Genomic DNA, 20831 nt, shown 5'->3' with positions numbered 1-20831 from the left:
GTGCCAGAATCCTGACTCCAAGCACGTCCCAGCATTCCCCAGCCAGGCCCAGTCACCATGATAACTTTCTAGCCACTTATCAAACATCTTGAAAACTCCAGGACCTTCCAGTTCCATTGGGAAAATTTGTGCCCCGAGTCCTTACACTAGATCTTGGGGGAGCGGCAGGTGGGAAGGGGGCTAGAAATGCCACACGATGGTCTCTTCCACAGCGTTCTGGACTCCTTCTTTCTGAAATCTGGTTTCATTGAGACCATTGTTAATCCAGAGTCACTGCATGGAAAGACAAGGAGTGACTCCAGATGGACAGTGGGGCAAATGAGATCAGCAGTTCTCCCTGTGAGGAGGGGCTCTCATTAGCTGCTCTCCCAGAGAGCTAAAGGAGGGAAGATGCTCAAACGCTCTGTCCCTCTCTGCTCAGGATACTGGGGTTCAGCTTCCTGGGTCAGACGCTGCAGCCTCCATTGTGATCTGGGAGACCAGGCTTAGCAGCTGCTGCTCCCCCAGCGGGGTTCTGTGCTGGGATGTGACCTTAATTAAAGCTGCTTCCCTGCCCGGCCCAGGGGATGACTTTCTGCAGCTGGTCCTAGCCCCTTGGGGCAGCCCTGGGCCCTGTTAATACAAATTCTACCACAGACTCCAGGTAACTGAAAGTCCTCTGGGAAAGTGCTGGGGACTGGCAAGAAAGTGACTCTACACAAACAGCCTCTCCTCCCATTAGCAATTGCCAGGAGCAAATCCAGCCATGGGAGAGCAAAGCCCCCAGGAATGGGAGTGTCCCAGCCAGAGGGGCAGGGAGAGAGGACAGGGGAAGGAGAGACTGAAAGGGGCAGTGGGAGAAATGAGTGGGGGGGAGAGATTTCCAGCTCTCTAGTGCACCCAGACACATGTATTGCAGCATCCCTGGGCAGAACCACTTTCCAGTGATCAAGAAAAGGATCAGACAGAGGAAAAGCCAGTTCCTGACTCCATATTCCCCCTGCTGGGGTGTGACTGCCGGGGGGTCAGTGTCCGAGGGAATCCCCCACAGTGACTCCTTGGGTTCTGCTCTTTTCTAGCCTTGTGTTCAGAGACTTAGTTATGAGATTGGGGGAGGGAGAAGGAAGGTTAAAAATCTCTCTGTGGGCTTAGCCTGGCAGGAGGGGCCAGGTCTACACTGTAATACAGAGATTGAGCATTTTCCCAGGATGTCAGAGTCTAGGATGTCTGTCTGCAGGGAAAGGGCCTTGGAGAATCGTCCTGTGAAATTAACTAAAGCCTGTTCTGTAACCCTCACAACTGCCCTTCTCACCTTCCCAGGCTGCAGAATGACGTCCGTGTTTCACTCCAGCTCATCCCATCCTGCCATGGGACAGGGGAGAGAAATGGCTGCAGAGGAGGCTGTTCAGGTAGGGATTGTCGGGGGGTAGCTGGTGGGTTCCTGCAGGAGGGAGAGGGACAGCAAATACACCGGAGATGGGAAGATTTGCACAGTCTGGTTTGGAGCAGGGCAGGAAATGCACAGGGTGGGGAAGGGAGGAGGACAGCTTGTGACATTCCTGCTGGGAGTTGTTTAATGAGTGGCCCAGATTCTAGGAACAGACCCATGAGATTAGGAGGTGGAAATACCCTAATTTGTGAAACCGAAAATAACCCTCCTACACGGGGCTAGGAAAACTGACCAGACTCCCAGTGCTGGAGCCTGACCTGACTAACCAGCGGCTGCTGTGAGATATGAAGGGGGCACCCACCAGTGAGGTTTAGGGGAGATTCCCCTCCCTTCATATCCAGCTCCTCACAATGGGGAGGGTGCTGGGCTTCCTACGAGGGAGCTCTCCCTGGTCCCTGCTAGGGGCTCCATCTCCTGTATTGGTCTGTGGCTAGTAGGAGTGTGATGGATCTGCTGAGAGAGAAAAGGGACTCTCTATTCGTCCCCTTAATCTGGTGTTTCCAGGATGCTCTGAGTGGGGTGGAGGTGGGACTCTGACTGTGATCCACCCAGAGCTTGCATTTGATTGGCTTCTCTCCCCCACAAATAGTGGGGCTGTGAGTGGGGCAGCAGGTACTGAGTGTTGGACTCTTGCTCTTTCAGAGACCGGTGACCTTCGAGGAGGTGGCTGTGTATTTCACCAGGGAAGAGTGGGCTCTGCTGGACCCTGCTCAGAGAGCCCTGTACAGAGACGTCATGCAGGAGAACTATGAGACTGTGACCTCGCTGGGTAAGGATTCCTGTCCCCTCAGTTCTTGGAAGGGGAAATGAAGAGATATGGTTCATGGCAGCCCCACAATGCTACCTCTGCTCTGTCCTGTCTCTGCATCACCCCAATATGCCAGTGACCCACACACTGCCACAGACCCTCCCCTGCTGCGCACACACGCGCACACGCACACACACACACACACACACACACACGCACACACACACACACACACACCAGTTCATAGGTACCAGTCTGTTGTAGCTCGAGTCAATCTAATGGCCAATTACACTGAGCACGAGTGTGGGGCTGGGCTTTTGTCGGTCGCAATCCAATGCTCCGGGAGTGTGGCAAGATGAACCCAAAGTCCCATGGCCAAGCACCCTGGTTCTTATAGGGTTTTTTCCTTTGTTGAAGTCTATGGATTTTGCTGTATCAGTTTGTGATCGGTTACTTCTTAACTGGTGTAAACATTCCAGTGCGCCTCTGAGAGGGTCAGCCTGTCCTTTGTTCTGATTTAATCAATTGTCCTCAGGGGTGCCAGCCTTTACCTCAGAGTTATCAATCTGCCCTTCGTTATGGATGCACGTTGATGATTCTTTGATGTCCTTTAAGTCTCTTGACTCCTTCTTCCTTGACTCTGGCTGTAACAATGGCCTTTACACCTTCTCTTTTCCTGATGCATACATCCTCATTCACACAAACCCACTGAGAATACAAACAGTAGTATTTTATATCGAGCAAAAAGGTATTGCAAATGAAACCTTGCCTTCAATGTTTCTCTAATCTACTGAACATAGACACAATAGAGAATCCTGTCTCTTATTTACTAAACCTTAAAACAAAGACATGTATATTTAACTAGAGTGCCTAATTTGTAATACATAGAGGAAACCATAGTAGACAGTGTAACTTATCCTAAAACAAAAGGTGACCATAATCAGTCAGAAGGATTGTTCTGATCTGTCATTTCTTTCTGCTATTCAAACAGGGTGGCTGACAGGATGAAATCAAATCATACATTAAATTCTCACAGTACATTATAAAATCCAGCTCCTACAGCCGTATTCGAGATGTGGGTGCACCATAGATTTATATAAAGGCAATAGGATATTTTCTGTCTTTTCTATCCCTTGCTTAACGATTCCCAGCATTCCATTCGCTTTTTGACTGCCGCTGCACATTGAGTGGATGTTTTCAGAGAACTATCCATGACTCCAAGATCTCTCTCTTGAGTGGAAACAGCTAATTTAGACCTCATCATTTTATGTCTAGTTGGGATTATGTTTTCCAATGGGCTGCACTATGTGCTATCCTGACATCCAGTACTGCTGAGATCCTGCATTCAGTACTATCCCTGCCCTTCCTGTTCCCTTTCTCCACTGAACCCCACCAGCCCATGGTTACTATCCCCAGCCTCCCCAGGACTCTCTCATTGTCTCTGGACCTCTCCGTCAGCAAGAAGCAGTGGCAGGGAGACTTGCCCTCTCTCTGGAGTCTTGGATTTCTGGGACATGGATTTACTTTCTCTGTGTTTTGGGAGCCCCTTTGAAATTGAGTATCTGTGACATTAACCACAGTGCAATCTGGAGTGTTGAACAGCTGTGTCCCCTCAGTTCCCCAGGCTGGGGTGACTTTTACACTGTTTTACTGTGAGAGCAGCCGCTCCTGGTCAGTTATCACACAGTGTCCAGCATGTAACTCGCTCCCAGCTACAGAGTTTTTAGTGCTGCTAGTCAGCGACTCAGGAGTTACTGTGCAGCACAGGAAAACCCCAGAAAAGTCTCTGTTCCCAGACTTCCCCCAGAAATGTGCATCTTTCCCTGTCCAGCACAGTACTGAACAAGGCAAGCTCATATCACGTCTGTCATTTCATCAGCGGAAAATAACATGCACCAGCCTTGTTATCCCATGTAGATGAGTGGACTCATCCCTGCGGCACCCCCTGCTGGTGACTTCTGGGAATTAGCTCATTCCAGCTCCGGCGCACCCCCTGCAGGCCAGTGATCCGCCTGTCCTCTGGCCCCCCGTGTCCCTCCCTGGACCTGGTGCCCCTTTTACCTGGGGTGCTGCCCTCTGGCAGTAACCCCTCAGTCTTAGGGTCTCCCCTCCCCAGGGAACTCCCACCCTCTATGTTTATGTATTGGACTGTAATATAAAATCCAATCAAACAGTCCCCCTTTTCCCTCTAGTTATTCAATAGCTGCCCAGCCCAGGTGATGACTTTCTGCAGCTGGTACTAGCCCCTTGGGGCAGCCCTGGGCCCCGTTAATACAAATTCTACCACAGACTCCAGGTAACTGAAAGACCTCTGAGAAAGTGCTGGGGACTAGCAAGAAAGTGACTCTACACAAACAGCCTCTCCTCCCATTAGCAATTGCCAGGAGCAAATCCAGCCGTGGGAGAGCAAAGCCCCCAGGAATGGGACTGTCCCAGCCAGAGGGACAGGGAGAGAGGTCAGGGGAAGGAGAGACTGAAAGAGGCAGTGGGAGAAATGAGTGGGGGGAGAGATTTCCAGTTCTCTAGTGCACCCAGACACATGTATTGCAGCATCCCTGGGCAGAACCACTTTCCAGTGAACAAGAAAAGGATCAGATAGAGGAAAAGCTGGTTCCTGACTCCATATTCCCCCTGCTGGGGTGTGACTGCCGGGGGGGTCAGTGTCAGAGGGAATCCCCCACAGTGACTCCTTTGGTTCTGCTCTTTTCTAGCCTTGTGTTCAGAGACTTTGTTATGCGATCGGGGGAGGGAGAAGGAAGGTTAAAAATCTCTCTGTGGGCTTAGCCTGGCAGGAGGGGCCAGCTCCACACTGTAATAAAGAGATTGAGCATTTTCCCAGGATGGCAGAATCTAGGATGTCTGTCTGCAGGGAAAGGGCCTTGGAGAATCGTCCTGTGACATTAACTAAAGCCTGTTCTGTAACCCCCACAACTGCCCTTCTCACCCTCCCAGGCTGCAGAATGACGTCCGTGTTTCACTCCAGCTCGTCCCATCCTGCCATGGGCCAGGGGAGAGAAATGGCTGCAGAGGAGCCTGTTCAGGTAGGGATTATCGGGGGGTTGCTGGTGGGTTCCTGCGGGAGGGAGAGGGACAGCAAATACACCGGAGATGGGAAGATTTGCACAGTCTGGTTTGGAGCCGGGCAGGAAATGCACAAGGTGGGGAAGGGAGGAGGACAGCTTGTGACATTCCTGCTGGGAGTTGTTTAATAAATGGCCCAGATTCTAGGAACAGACCCATGAGATTAGGAGGTGGAAATACCCTAATTTGTGAAACAAAAAATAACCCTCCTACACGGGGCTAGGAAAACTGACCAGACTCCCAGTGCTGGAGCCTGACCTGACTGACCAGCGGCTGCTGTGAGATATGAAGGGGGCACCCACTAGTGAGGTTTAGGGGAGATTCCCCTCCCTTCATATCCAGCTCCTCACAATGGGGAGGGTGTTGGGCTTCCTACGAGGGAGCTCTCCCTGGTCCCTGCTAGGGGCTCCATCTCCTGTATCGGTCTGTGGCTAGTAGGCGTGTGATGGATCTGCTGGGAGAGAAAAGGGGCTCTCGCTTCATCCCCTTAACCTGGTGTTTCCAGGATGCTCTGAGTGGGGTGGAGGTGGGACTCTGACTGTGATCCACCCAGAGCTTGCATTTGATTGACTTCTCTCCCCCACAAATAGTGGGAGTGGGACATCAGGTACTGAGTATTGGACCCTTGCTCTTTCAGGGGCCAGTGACTTTTGAGGAGGTAGCTGTGTATTTCACCAGGGAAGAGTGGGCACTGCTGGACCCGAGTCAGAGAGCCCTCTACAGAGACGTCATGCAGGAGAACTATGAGACTGTGACCTCGCTGGGTAAGGATTCCTGTCCCCTCAGTTCTTGGAAGGGGAAATGAAGAGATATGGTTCACGCCAGCCCCACAATGCCACCTCTGCTCTGTCCTGTCTCTGCATCACCCCAATATGCCAGTGACCCACACACTGCCACAGACCCTCCCCTGCTTCAGAACACAGGAACAATATTGCACAGTGTCAAATATCTCCTGTTTGCATAAGTAAACTTCTTTGAGATGGGGCGACCACATCTGAACGCAGTGTTATGCTCCTACAAAGCACACGGGATCTTTATAGAGGAAGGTAAATACACAGCATTTATTGAGAATATAACAGTTAGCATATGCTTTTTACACACACACTCTCTCTCTCTCTCTCTCTCTCTCACTCACTCCATAGTTACTGGTCTGTTGTAGCTGAAGTCAATCTAATGGCCAGTTAGATTGAGCACGAGTGTGGGGCTGGGCTCTTGTCGGTCGCAATCCAATGCTCCGGGAGTGTGGCAAGATGAACCCAAAGTCCCATGGCCAAGCACCCTGGTTCTTATAGGGTTTTTTCCTTTGTTGAAGTCTATGGATTTTGCTGTATCAGTTTGTGATCGGTTACTTCTTAACTGGTGTAAACATTCCAGTGCACCTCCGAGAGGGTCAGCCTGTCCTTTGTTCTCATTTAATCAATTGTCCTCAGGGGTGCCAGCCTTGACCTCAGAGTTATCAATCTGCCCTTCATTATGGATGCGCGTTGTTGATTCTTTGATGTCCTTTAAGTCTCTTGACTCCTTCTTCCTTGACTCTGGCTGTAACAATGGCCTTTACACCTTCTCTTTTCCTGATGCATACATCCTCATTCACACAAACCCACTGAGAATACAAACAGTAGTATTTTATATCGAGCAAAAAGGTATTGCAAATGAAACCTTGCCTTCAATGTTTCTCTAATCTACTGAACATAGACACAATAGAGAATCCTATCTCTTATTTACTAAACCTTAAAACAAAGACATGTATATTTAACTAGAGTGCCTAATTTGTAATACATAGAGGAAACCATAGTAGACAGTGTAACTTATCCTAAAACAAAAGGTGACCATAATCAGTCAGAAGGATTGTTCTGGTCTGTCATTCCTTTCTGCTATTCAAACAGGGTGGCTGACAGGATGAAATCAAATCATACATTAAATTCTCACAGTACATTATAAAATCCAGCTCCTACAGCCGTATTAGAGATGTGGACGTACCGTAGATTTATATACAGGCAATATGATATTTTCTGTCTTTTCTATCCCTTGCTTAATGATTCCCAACATTCCATTCGCTTTTTGACTGCCGCTGCACGTTGAGTGGATGTTTTCAGAGAACTATCCATGACTCCAAGATCTCTCTCTTGAGTGGAAACAGCTAATTTAGACCTCATCATTTTATGTATAGTTGGGATTATGTTTTCCAATGGGCTGCACTATGTGCTATCCTGACATCTAGTACTGCTGAGATCCTGCATTCAGTACTATCCCTGCCCTTCCTGTTCCCTTTCTCCACTGAACCCCACCAGCCCATGGTTACTGTCCCCAGCCTCCCCAGGACTCTCTCATTGTCTCTGGACCTCGCTGTCAGCAAGAAGGAGTGGCAGGGAGACTTGCCCTCTCTCTGGAGTCTTGGATTTCTGGGACATGGATTTACTTTCTCTGTGTTTTGGGAGCCTCTTTGAAATTGAGTGTCTGTGACATTAAGCACAGTGCAATCTGGAGTGTTGAACAGCTGTGTCCCCTCAGTTCTCCAGGCTGGGGTGACTTTTACACTGTTTTACTGTGAGAGCAGCCGCTCCTGGGCAGTTAACACACAGTCTCCAGCATGTAACTCACTCCCAGCTACACAGTATTTAGTGCTGCTAGTCAGCGGCCCAGGAGTTACAGTGCAGCACAGGAAAACCCCAGAAAAGTCTCTGTTCCCAGACTTCCCCCAGAAATGTGCATCTTTCCCTGTCCAGCACACCACTGAACAAGGCAAGCTCATATCACGTCTGTCATTTCATCAGTGGAAACTGACATGCACCAGCCTTGTTATCCCATGTAGATGAGTGGACTCACCCCTGCGGCACCCCCTGCTGGTGACTTCTGGGAATTAGCTCATTCCAGCTCCGGCGCACCCTCTGCAGGCCGGTGATCCGCCTGTCCTCTGGTCCCTGTGTCCCTCCCTGGACCTGGTGCCCCTTTTACCTGGGGTGCTGCCCTCTGGCAGTAACCCCTCAGTCTTAGGGTCTCCCCTCCCCAGGGAACTCCCACCCACTATTCCCACCTCGGCTCAGTATAAGGCCAGTCATCATCTAGCCCCACACCCTGGGGCAGGCTGCAGGATCAGCCACTCATCACTGGCAAGGAGGGTTTGGACCTGCTGCCTTGGCCTACCGCTGGGCTGCCCTCTGCAACCCCCCAGTACCCTTTGCCTTCTGCTAGGCCTCGGCCTGGGACTTTCCAGGCTGGAGCTCCCCAGCTCCTCTGCCTTTCCCCAGCCCTGCTTCACTCAGGTACCCTGTGTCTAGCTCCCTGCAGCTAGGCCCTTCTCCCTCTACAAACAGAGAGATTCTATCTGCCCCTGGCTTCTCTGCCTTTATAGGGCAGCTGAGTCTGTTTGGGGCCTGGCCCCAGCTGCAGCCACTTCCCCCAAGCAGCCCAGCCTAAAAGCTGCTTTCTCCAGCCACAGCCCCCTCCCAGGGCTGTTTTGAACCCTTCAGAGCAGGAGCGGACGTCCACCCCGCTACATCCCAAATGCAGTTTCCAACACACTTTAATCCAAACACGCTAGTTGGATAAAACAATAAAACAAGATTGTTAATTACCAAAAAAAAAGATTTTAAGTGACTACAGGTAACGAGGCATAAAAGTCAGAATTATTTACAAAAGAAATGCAAGATAAACCACAAATAAATTTGTTAGTCTCTAAGGTGCCACAAGTACTCCTGTTCTTTTTACAAACTAACTTGTAAGTCAGGGGTAGGTAAACTACGGCCCGCAGGCCACATCCGGCCCGCAGGCCCAGCTTGTTCGGCCCCTGAGCTCCCGGATGGGGAGGCTCCCCTCTCCCTCCCCTCCCCTGCTGTTCCCTCGCCCCTGCTGTCCCACTGCAGACTCAATATGCCGCACCACCAGCGCTCTGGCCCACCACTCCTGGGCAGTGCTGCAGCGGTGGGACTGCAAGCTCCTACTGTTCTGAATGGCATGGTAAGGGGGCTGGTCTGCGCTCTCCTGAGGGACCTCGTATCTAGCTCCGGCGAGCCGCGTGGCTGTGGTAAGGGGGCCAGGACCAGGGGGTTGGATAAGGGGCAGAGAGTCCTGGGGGGCAGTCAGGGGACAGGGAGCAGGGGACGATTGGGCGGGCGGTATGGGGATGGGGAACTGGGGGGTTGGATGGGTGTAGGAGTCCCTGGGTCTGTCAGGGGGCGGGGGTGTGGATATGGGTTCATATCCAGGACCCCACCCCCTACCCAACCCTGCTGCTACTTGTCCCTTGACTGCTCTGACCTCTATCCAGCCCCCTGCCCACTGACAGACCCTTGGGACTCCCACACCTATCCAGCCCCCGTCCTCCCAGAACCTCCGCCCCATTCAACTGTCCCCTGACTGCCTCCCGAGACTCCCTGCTCCTTATCTAACCCCCCGACCCCCTTACCATGCTGTTCAGAGCAGCGTGTCTGGCAGCCACGTGGACCACGCAGAGCCAGACACACTGCCCAGCAGGAGCGCACAGCCCCGCCCCGCAGGAGCACTGCCCGCGTGGTGGCGTGGCTGTGGGGAGGGCTAGCCTCCCCAGCCGGGAGCTCAGGCACTGGGCAGGATGGTCCTGTCGGCTGGATGTGGTCCGTGGGCCGTAATTTGCCCATCCCTGATCAAGGGCATAAACCTATTGAGTCAGCAAGACATGCAGGGGTATGTCTGTGTGCTGAGACCTCCGAGGCTTTTCCATGCCCTGTGCTGTGAAGCTTGTGTTTGGGACACAGGAAGTACAAGCCACATGGCAAAAGGAATATAAAGGGCAGCTGCATCATCTCCATTTTGTCTTCAATCCCTCTTCCTACCTCTGGAGCAACTTCTCCACAAATTGAAGCCTGAAACAAAGGACTGAAAGACCCATCGAACTTGTGGATGTGTTCCAGACGGACTTTCAAGCCAGCAGCTCAACAATACTGCTAATAACCTGATATATAGATTTTGGAATGCATCTCACTGCTTTTCCATTTAACAACTTTTTTTGTGTCGTGTCCTGTCTTGTCTTTCCATGCTAAAGGATTGGCTGGCAGTGTGGTCTTTTGGGTAAGATCCAAACCTATAGTGATCTTGTAATGTGGCTGACCTTTTGGGGTCAGAAAAACATTTTGTATATGAGCAGAATTTTTAGATAACCTCTCACTGTACTGGACCTAGGTGCTGATTGGGAGTCGGAGAACTGGAATGCAATAAAGGGGGCCGTGTGATTTCTTTTTTCAGCTTCTCGATAACCCGTGTGTGGGATCAGAAGCACAGTTTGTGACTGGTCGTTAAACTCAACTTCAGTGTTAACCACCAGTTTTGGGAGCATCTGCTCTCCCTTTTTCATCCTGCCCTGACCCTGGCATTTTCAGTGTGGACTGCCCCAGGCACACCCGTTACACTAAGCACTGAAGTTAAATTAATAGAATGTTTTTTATGACAAAGTTATGAAATCAAGTGACCTCCTTTGTTTTCTTTCATCTGAGCAGGGTTTCCAATTTCCCAACCTGATGTGATCTCCCAGCTGGAACAAGGGGAAGAGCCATGGGTCCCAGACCTCCAGGGTTCAGAGGAAAGAGAGATCCTGAGAGCTCCCTGCACAGGTGAGGAAATATTAAACCAACTCAGAAGCTGTAAGTGCCTGAAGGAAACATCTGGGATGCCCTACAATGCCCTTGGAAGGTCTCTCAGTTCAGTATTGTCCCTAGCAGGGGTCGTATCCTTAGGGTAAATATAGCTCATGGCTTCCTGTAGACACTAGCAGACACCAGGCAGTAGCTTCCTCCCTTCCCCCTGTGAATTTGGATGGGATGTGAAGCCTGAATTGATCCCCTCCTCTCTCCTGTTTGGGGAAGAACTTGGGGGAGTTCAGTTCCTGGTTTTTATTTGACCTCTCTCCAGTACTTGTTTTGGTTTGGCCTTCCCCTTTCCATCCCTGTTTGAGGTTTCTGTCTCTATCACAGCAGGTGACGCAATGGTAGGTGAGAAAGAGGAGCAGAATTCTCAGCAGGAAAATGTTGAGCAAGTGGATAAACACAGAGCATTATCACAAAGATCGAAAAGGAATGTGTCCTGGAGTCATGAGCAGGAAAAATCCTATGACATTCAGCACAGACCAGAAGGAGAGCAGGGAAACCAGCCAGGGGAGAAAGTGGGTAAATGTATTTCCTGTCAGGAAACTCAGAAGGACCTCAAGGAAACCACAACACAACAGGGAATCCTCAGCAGAAAGAGAAAAAATACATGCAGTGAGTTTGGGGAAAACGTATGTGATTACTCCATCCTTATAAAGCATCACAGAATCCACCCAGGGAAGAGGCCCTATGAATGCAGTGAGTGTGGAAAATGCTTCCCTAGCAACTCAGCCCTTTCCGAACATCAGAGAATCCACACAGGGGAGAGGCCCTATGAATGCAGTGAGTGTGGGAAAACCTTCAGTCGCAGTTCACACCTTATTAGACATCGGAGAATCCACACAGGGGAGAGACCCTATGAATGCAGTGAGTGTGGGAAAAGCTTCACTAGCAGCTCAGACCTTTCTAAACACCAGAGAATCCACACAGGGGAGAGGCCCTTTGCATGCAGTGAGTGCGGAAAATGCTTCACTGAGAGCTCAGCCTTTTCTCAACATCAGAGAATCCACACAGGGGAGAGGCCCTATGAATGCAGTGAGTGTGGGAAAACCTTCAGTCGCAGCTCAAACCTTATTAGACATCACAGAATCCACACCGGGAAGAGGCCCTATGAATGCAGTGAGTGCGGGAAAACCTTCTGTGGGCACTTCGCCCATGTTAGTCATCAGAGAATCTGCAAGGGAGATCAACAACATAAACACCTCTAGGGCTATCAATACTTTTTTTCTTTAATAATTTTCCTGATTCCCACATAGTAACTTTTAAAGCTGATTGAGCTGTTTGCAACATGGTTATCCCTCAGTTTGACCAGATGAGTGGCCCATTTTTGCCTTTTGCAGTTTGCCCTGTTTTGAGGTGGACCCATTTGTCCTTTCTATCAACTCCATTATCCCATGAGTAATTCTAGTGTGCCCTTCCTATCAGGAATCAGGGAGCATCACATTTATACTATTCCTCCTATTTCAAAATTATTGTTAGTCACCAGTGATACAGATTGTATCATTGCCACTTGTTCTCACGTTGCTCTGGGTTGTCCTGAAGAGCAGATATAATGGGAATTTTTCAAATTATAGTTAAATGAAGAGGAGCAGGGGCAGGAAAAAAATGTAATTTCAGCCTCTGTGACACTGGAAGGAGATGGGGAGATGCAGAGATTCCCTCCTTCCCCATCACTGCAGAACTGTTACCTTTTGTCTGAGCCATGCAGAGGTTATCATCATCCCATTCTATCCATCCACTTCTCAAAGTGTCCTGTGAGGAAGAGTTCTCAGCTGTCTGTGCTTGGAGATGATGCTTTGACTTCTTTAATCCTATATCAGAGTCGCTATGACTGGAGATGAAAGTGTTAAAGACCTGGAAGGGGAATTCAAATGGATCCCAAACACAGTGTGCTCATTGGGAGTTTAAATCCCAGGTTCCATCTATTGGTAAAGCCACTTCTGGCAAGGTGAGTGGTTTTGTCCCCCATTAAGGCAATGCTCGGATACTAAAAATTTTGTAAATAACATAACTGGCTATTGAGACAGTGCTGAGTGAAGTATGTTTGAATGGATCAGAGGAGAATGTGATGGGAAAATCTCTTGTCCTGATTCTGAATAATCAGATGTAACCTGCTCTGGAATTTCACTTCACACTTTCATTGCCGTGTATTCTATCTCTCTGCGATGTGGGTTTCTATCTTTCCTGAAGGCTGTTTGGTCACTCAATTGGATATTAGTTCAGTTTGATAGGATGTAGCGCAGATTTATTGGAGAATTTAAGACAAATGACTATTTGCTAAAATCATCATTTCTCACTTCAGCTTTGCTTTTTCCCCATCCCTGCATGATGACATGGAGAAGGTTGACGTGCAGTTCTGTCAGCATTAGAGAACTCTCCAATTTCCTGGACAGGCTAACAAAGAAACAGCAGTGATTTAAAATCTCTACTCAGAAATGGTGAATAACAGCGAAACCCCAACTAACTGAAGGAAGTGCATATGATCACAGTGTAGTTCAATTGTTTAAGTCAATATTGTCCCAGATGATCTGGGGAGAGAATTCCATGGTAAGTGATTTTGAACTAGGCACAATGCCCATGTATTTGGTTCCAAAGCCTTTGTAACCCAGGCCCTACAGAAGATCTTTCCTAGCTAATCTTATTGTATTGGAGATGCTGCCCTTCATGATGCAGATATTGAGGAAATAGAAGTGGAGTTTTGTTGAATTTATCCTTTGTAGGTGCTAAAAATGTGTAGTGTAGTGGCTTTCATGGCCTTTGAGAAAGCAAGACAGAGCCTTGGAAGACCCAGCAGGGTTTGTGGCACAGGAATTGTTTTCAGATTCTACTGAGACTTCAACTCAGATTGCAGGATTCAAAGTCCTGAGTGCTGGCCCTTACACCATGGGACCAGCAGAGCACCTGTTGATTACTGTAGACTTCCAGCAGGGAGGACTCTGTGGGCAGGGGCGGCTCTAGGCATTTTGCCGCCCCAAGCACGGCAGGCAGGTTGCCTTCGGCGGCTTGCCTGCGGGAGGTCCGCCGAAGTCACAGGACCAGCGGACCCTTCGCAGGCATGCCGCTGAAGGCAGCCTGCCTGCCGCCCTCGTGGCGACCGGCAGAGCACCCCCCGTGGCTTGCTGTCCCAAGCACGCACTTGGCGTGCTGGGGCCTGGAGCCGCCCCTGTCTGTGGGGACAATTTTTTCTGGCAGGAAGGATTCAGTGGGAACATGCCTCTCTGGCCAGCCCTGCATTTGTTCAAAAAGTCAGCACCCAGCACTTTGCTGCAGGCCCAGAGGCCTTTCTTCCTCCAGACTGTGAGGCCAGTGGACAGGTGAGGCAATAGCACCTTGAGTCCCAGGCAGTAAAGGGCCCTTCCTAGGAAAGGCCATGTCCTGAAGAGGAAAAACTAAAGTCAAGGAGAGTCCTTCTAAAACCCTTTGGGGAAGTTACAGGAAGAAAGCATTTCTTTGCCTGACCAGGGACTTGAACCCTGGACCCTCAGATTAAAAGTCTGATGTTCTGTCAACTGAGCTAGCCAGGCTCACATTTGAAAAGTGGCAAATTTCATGCAGAAGAGAAACTAGTCAAGAAAAATGAGGGCAGGAAACTATGGAAAACCTGCTACTTTCGCTCTCTTAGCAGTCCTAGCCCCAGCCTGCTCCTCCATCCGGTGCCCTGAGGCCTTATTGTTTTTTTCATTAAATATCAAATCCAGGAGAAAACACAGTTATACAAAGCAAAACGAAATCACAAACAGAAATGTCATTGGAAATACAGAAATAAAAAAGGAAAATGCAAACCACATCACTTTATCGTGTCGGGGCCATTCCTGTATCGAGAGCACCCGCCAAGGTCCCTGTGTGCTTACGAGAAACCTGGACGAACTCATACCACAGCCTGAACATGAAACTCAACTGCTCCCAGGTGCCGCAGTAAAACCCTTTCCCTGCTGTGACGTTGCACTCCATAGGATTTTATGAAAATATGCTAATGAGTGTGAATATAAAGTGACTGGACTATGCTTCATGCAAAAGGTCTCTTGTAAGGTATCATTACAAAGGTTATAATCTACGATGTGTGTTCATCCTATTTGTATGAACCGATCATTCTTGGATCTGAAACTAGAAATATGAACTATAGCTCTGAGGTCCTGTTGTAATGATGCAAAGTGAGAGCCATTAACAGTGGTTTGGACTCTTGATGGCTCCCATTAACCAGGACAATTGACTGGAGATGGCTCTGTCCTGCACCATCCCTGAGTCAGGCCAGGAAGAATGAAGGCTTGGGGGTCTCACGGGACATGTGACCATGTCACCTGGTACAGGAATCCATCTTAAACCTGGGGCTTTTCCCCAGGAGAGAGACAAAAAATTCCTGCCTTGTACCAAAGCTCTATAAGAGGGTGGAACTGAACAAACATGGCTGCAGTCATGAGACATCCCCAGCTACCACCTGAGCTGGAACAAGGACTATACCAGGTGAAAAGATTGGGCCCAGACTAGAAATAAGTCTAGTCTTTGCCTCTCAGTCTGTGCAGATGGGACCTTTCCCTCCAGTGCTGGAGGATTCTCCCTTCTCATCTACTCTTGTCCCAGGCAACACAACTGATGGGAATCTTAAACGTACAGAGGAGACTTAGGAGCAGAAACCCCCCCTCCACCTTCCATGCAATTGGCACTTATCCATCACTGAACAGGATTGAAACTCCTGCAGGGAGACTGCTGGGCCACATCCCCTCTGGGCATGAGCAAAGCAGCAGGGTGAAAAGAACTTGGAGATGCTGGGGATTGAACCCAGGACCTCATACATGCAAAGCCAAAGCATGTGCTCTACCACTGAGCTACATCCCCTGGAGGGTCATGTATGCTATAAGTTACACTCAGAGCCCTCCTGTTTCCAGAGCACCTAGTGGCCTAAAAGGAGCATGGGGGACACATTCCCTGCTCAGAGGCCAAACCTGCTGTCCTGGAGGTTGCTGGTTCTTGGAGGTCACTTTGCAGCAGGGCCAGATTCGATGTGTGGGGCAGAGCGAGTGGGTGCCCTGGGCTCAGGGTGCAGAGATACACTCAGCCCTCTCCCCTGCATTGGGTGGGGGATGCTGACACCCCCTGCTGGAAGGTAATGGGAGGGGAGGGGCGCTGTGAGTCGCCCAACACCTGACCTTTGTTGCAGTAGTGCTGTGGGGAGCTCCAGGTGTTTCTAGGATCTGCTCTTTCCACCTGCCTGTGAAGTCCAGCTTTCCCCAGCACATTCACTGCGGTGCAATGGGGTCACTGTTTCCATGGCTGAGCAGCAAAGAATCACTCCCAGTTTCCCTTCTATCTGCGGCAGGATTAGCCTGTGTCAGTGGTTAATGAGGTGGCTCTTGTTGTAAATTGTTATTCATTCCCCACCTTGACAATTCACACAGTCCCTTTCCTACTCAAATCCCCAGCACCTCGGTGATCCTGGTAGCAGGGGTTGGGTCCTGAGACTTTCACGGATCTTTCCCCCTCCACCTGGAGTGAACTCAGCTTTTCCCCCATCCCAGACAATCCATGAAATAACAACAGGGGCATAAAGAAAGAGGGGAGGGAACATCTCACAGCCAGGGCTGGATGTGCCCAGGGCCCCCTGCTTGTCCATTGTTTCCATGGAATTTGGCCCCCTGCTTTGCACAAGGGACAGAGAAAGATCTTGCTGTTCCTGTGTCTGTGCAAGGAAAATTGTGCTTCCCTAGGAAAGAGAGGCAGGAAATGGCCCCATGGTGGGACAATATCCTCAGGATTAAGACCTAAGGACTCAGACTGAGAACTGATAGACCTGCACTCATCTGGGATTTAACAAATTATCTTCCATGGAGCAGGGCCAGTTCCAGTGTTTTTGCCACCCCAAGTGGAAAAAAAAATAAAAAAGCTGCAGCTCAACCTCTGCCGCTTTTGGCCTCAAGTCCTTCCCTCTGAGAGGGATGAATTGCTGCTGAAGTCTCCCCTTTCCATTGACCGCCCCAGGGACCTGCTTGTTGTGCTGGTGCCTGGAACCAGCCCTGCCATGGAGACACTGGGGCCTGGTCTACACTAGGACTTTAATTCGAATTTAGCAGCGTTAATTTGAACTAACCGCTCAACCGTCCACACCAGGAAGCCATTTAATTCGAACTAGAGGGCTCTTTAGTTCGAATTTGGTACTCTACCCCGACGGGTGGAGTAATGCTAAATTAGACATGGCTAGCTCGAATTAGGCTAGGTGTGGATGCAAATCGAACTTAGTAGCTCCGGGAGCTATCCCACAGTGCACCACTCTGTTGACGCTCTGGACAGCAGTCCGAGCTTCGATGCTCTGAGCAGCCACACAGGAAATGACCTGGGAAAATTTGAATTCCTTTTCCTGTCTGGACAGTTAGAATCTCATTTTGTGGTTGGACATCGGGGCAAGCTCAGCAGCACCGGCAGCAATGCAGAGCTCTCCAGCAGAGGAGTTCATGTAATCTCTGAATAGAAAGAGGGACCCGGCATAGACTGACCGGGAACTCTTGGATCTGATCGGTGTGTGGGGCGAGGAGTCTGTGCTTTCGGAGCTGCGCTCCAACAAACGGAATGCAAAGACCTACGAGAAGGACTCCAAAGCCATGATACAGACAGAGGATACAGCCGTCATGCAACGCATCGCTGCGTGAAAACCAAGGACCCCAGACAAGGCTACCAAAAAATCAAAGCGGCAAACGGACGCTACGGAGCCTGACACCACTGCCCCACCAGTGACCATGGACTCTGATGATGGGACAGTGTCGACGGCCAGTTCCTCGACGATGTTCACGGACGGAGAAGATGAGGAAGTGTTTGTGGAGGACGAGGCAGGCGAGAGCGCTTACAACGCTCGTTTCCCCAACAGCCAGGATCTATTCATCACCGTCATGGCCTCCCCGGCCATGAACCCGGATCCTGAATCAGGGGAAGGAGCAGTCGGTAAGTGCTTTAACCATGTTAACTTTTAGTCTTAATATAACAGGAATCTGAAGTGTGTGAGAAGGAGGTCTCTCTATATATGGTGATAGAACAGAAATCCTCCTGGGAGATCTCCACGAAGCTCTCCTTCCGTTAATCGATAAGCATCAGCAGGAGGTTCCTGGGGAGAGCTGCCTTATTGGGTGCTCCGTGATAGCACCCTTTTCCGCACGAGGCTTTCATGCGGTATTCAGGGAGCATTGCCTCCCCGAGCACGGCTGCATAGGTCCGTGGTTCGTGATAGATTTCACACAGCATGCGCTCTCTATCTCCTTCAGTGCCCGTCCTCACGGTGATCTCGCTAGGAGACTCATGCATCTAAGTAGTGGAATTACTGTTATGGTGCGCCTGGTCCAAAGTATTTTTAATAAATCTACGGACAGACGGCATAGCACCGACTCAGCACGCAGCTGCATGACGAGCGTAACGGAAAGCCAAAGAATCAAATGGACGCTCATGGAGGGAGGGGGGAATGAGGACGCAAGGTATCCCACAGTTCCTGCTGTCTCCGAAAATCATTTGCATTCTTGGATGAGCTCCAAATGCTTCTAGGGTCAAACACAGTGTCTGCGGTGGGTCAGGGCATAGTTCGGCAATTTGCGCACACACCCCACCCACCACCAGAAGTGAAAACAATCCTCTGTTGACTCTTTTACATGTCACCCTATCTTTACTGAATGCTGCAGATAGACGCGATGGTGCAGCACTCAACACCAACATCCTTACTCCCCCCACGCTATGGATGGCTGATGGTACAAAAAGATGGGTATCCGTCCTCGTCATCAGCCTATTGGCACATGGGGCAGTGCAAAAGGGCTGGTAACCATGCCGACTAGCATCAGTAAGGTCGATCAAGGGCGCCTGTCCCTAATTTTTCATGGCAGATGGTGCAATATGGCTGGTAACCATCCTCATCATTGCAACACGGGGCTGAGCTCCATCAGCCCCCACCCTTCATTGTAAATAAAAGATTCAATTGCCCCTGGACTAGCAGAGGGATGATGGGCTCCTTCATCCACAGTCCTTAATGTCCTGCCTGGACTATCATTGCAGCTGGAGGCTTCCTTCCACTCATTTCTCACAAACAAGTCACTGTGTCTTATTCCTGCGTTCTTTATTACTTCATCACACAAGTGGGGGGACAATGGTATGGTAGCCCAGGAAGGCTGGGGTAAGAATGGAATGAACAGGTGGTGTTGTTGCAGGAGCACCCCCTGTGAATAGCATACAGCTCATAATTTATGCAGGATTGGACACAGAGCAGCTGTGCTCTCTGGTTCTATGATACAGTGGTTCTCTAGTACACTTGCCCATAATCTAGGCAGGACTGATTCTATTTTTAGATACCAAAAAGGAGGAATTGACTCAGGGAGTCATTCCCAATTTTTGCTTTTGCGCCCCTGGCTGCTCGGCCAGGGGCACTTATGACAGCACCAACTGGGGCAGTGCAAAAGGACAGGTAACCATGCCTATCTTATTACCATCTTATTACCAATTTATGGTATGGTTGATGGTACAATATGGCTGGTAACCATCTCTGCTGTCATGCAAAAGCATGCTACTGTATAGCGCTGCTGGCCCGCCTCTGTCAGCGGCATCTAGTACACATACGGTGACATACACAAAAGGCAAAACAGTGTCCATGGTTGCCACGCTATGGCGTATGCCAGGGCAATTCTGGGAAAACGGGCTTGAAATGATTGTCTGCCGTTGCTTTCCCGGAGGAAGGAATGACTAGCGACATTTACCCAGAATCCACCACAAAAATGATTTGTGCCCCAGCAGGCACAGGGGTCTCAACCCAGAATTCACAGAGACAGCCTAGACTCAGTTAATTGTTCGCAAAAATGTATCTTTGCAAGGAATTCACTCCCTGTTTCCCATCTCACAGCTTCCACTGTCTCCAGACCTGCCACAGCATCCCCCTCGCAGAGGCTGGCAAAGATTAGGCGGCGAAAGAAAAAGACAAGGGACAAGATGTTCGAGGAACGTATGGGCTGCTACCTAGCAGAGGCGGACCAGCAGAGCCAGTGGAGGGAGACCATCTCTCTGTGCCAGCGCTCACACAGCGAACGGGAGGAGAGGTGGTGTGAGGAAGACAAGCAGGCGACTGAAACGCTGCTTGGACTAGTGAGGGAGCAAACGGACACGCTCAGGCGCCTTGTGGATGTTCTGCAGGACCGTAGGAGGACAGAGACACCCTGCAGTGTATCTGCAACCGCACTCCCCTGCCACAAAGTCCCATACTCCCCTCACCGAAAATAATCAGGAGGAGGGGCGGCCGGGGACATGAATACTGTCACTGCACCACAGCACAGTGCTCAAGTACCCAAAAGCTCTCATACCCTACATTTGCCGAAGTCCTTCACTTCCAGACTCACAGTAGTCCCAATCCCAGTCCCATCCCCTAACTGTCTACTTAATTAATAAAAATGCTTTGCTGTTAATTACTGTTTCTGTTATTATTTTTCAAATAATACTTTTTGAATGGGGGGCGTGGGGCAGGGGGTGGTTAATTACATAGGACAGTCACCTTTCCCAGGGTACAGACACGGGGGCAGGATCAGCAGCGGGTCACACACATGGTGCAGTCAGTAGGCACCCTGGTCGGTATGGGAGGTGGTTTCCAGGATCTGTGTGGGCAAGGGAGATGTGACTTTGCAGCGGGGGAGGGCGGTTACAGATCTTATACAGCGGTCCTTGTCCTGGACCGCTGAGTCATGCAGCTGAGGAATCTGTATCCGTCCTCCTCCACCACAAGGTCACATATCCGCCCGCACACAGAATTCCATAAAGAGGGATGGCAGGCTCCGTTGAAAGAAGCATTCCGGCACTGCGGACCGCTCTAGGAGCAGGAGCCTGTCATTCCTTGAGTTTAGAGGCGGTCTTTACATCACCGCACACCCTACCCAGCACAGCCTGCGTCCCAGTTTCAACCCTTTCATGAAAAGTCATGAATAAAGAAACCTTTGTTAAGTAATAATGGGACATG

The 20831-nt window shown here is 50.1% G+C and overlaps 1 non-coding gene across 1 annotated transcript; it reads right to left on the bottom strand.

Moving 5' to 3' along the window:
- Positions 1–15628: 15628 nt before the first annotated feature.
- Positions 15629–15706, bottom strand: TRNAP-UGG. Its single transcript is given in 2 exon segments — positions 15629–15664; positions 15671–15706. It is a non-coding gene; the product is annotated as a tRNA-Pro (tRNA).
- Between the last annotated feature and the right edge of the window lie 5125 nt (positions 15707–20831).

This window comes from Mauremys reevesii, unplaced genomic scaffold (genome assembly GCF_016161935.1).
Source record: "Mauremys reevesii isolate NIE-2019 unplaced genomic scaffold, ASM1616193v1 Contig154, whole genome shotgun sequence".
Classification (NCBI taxonomy): domain Eukaryota; kingdom Metazoa; phylum Chordata; order Testudines; family Geoemydidae; genus Mauremys; species Mauremys reevesii.
This window is presented reverse-complemented; position numbering and strand designations above follow the sequence as displayed.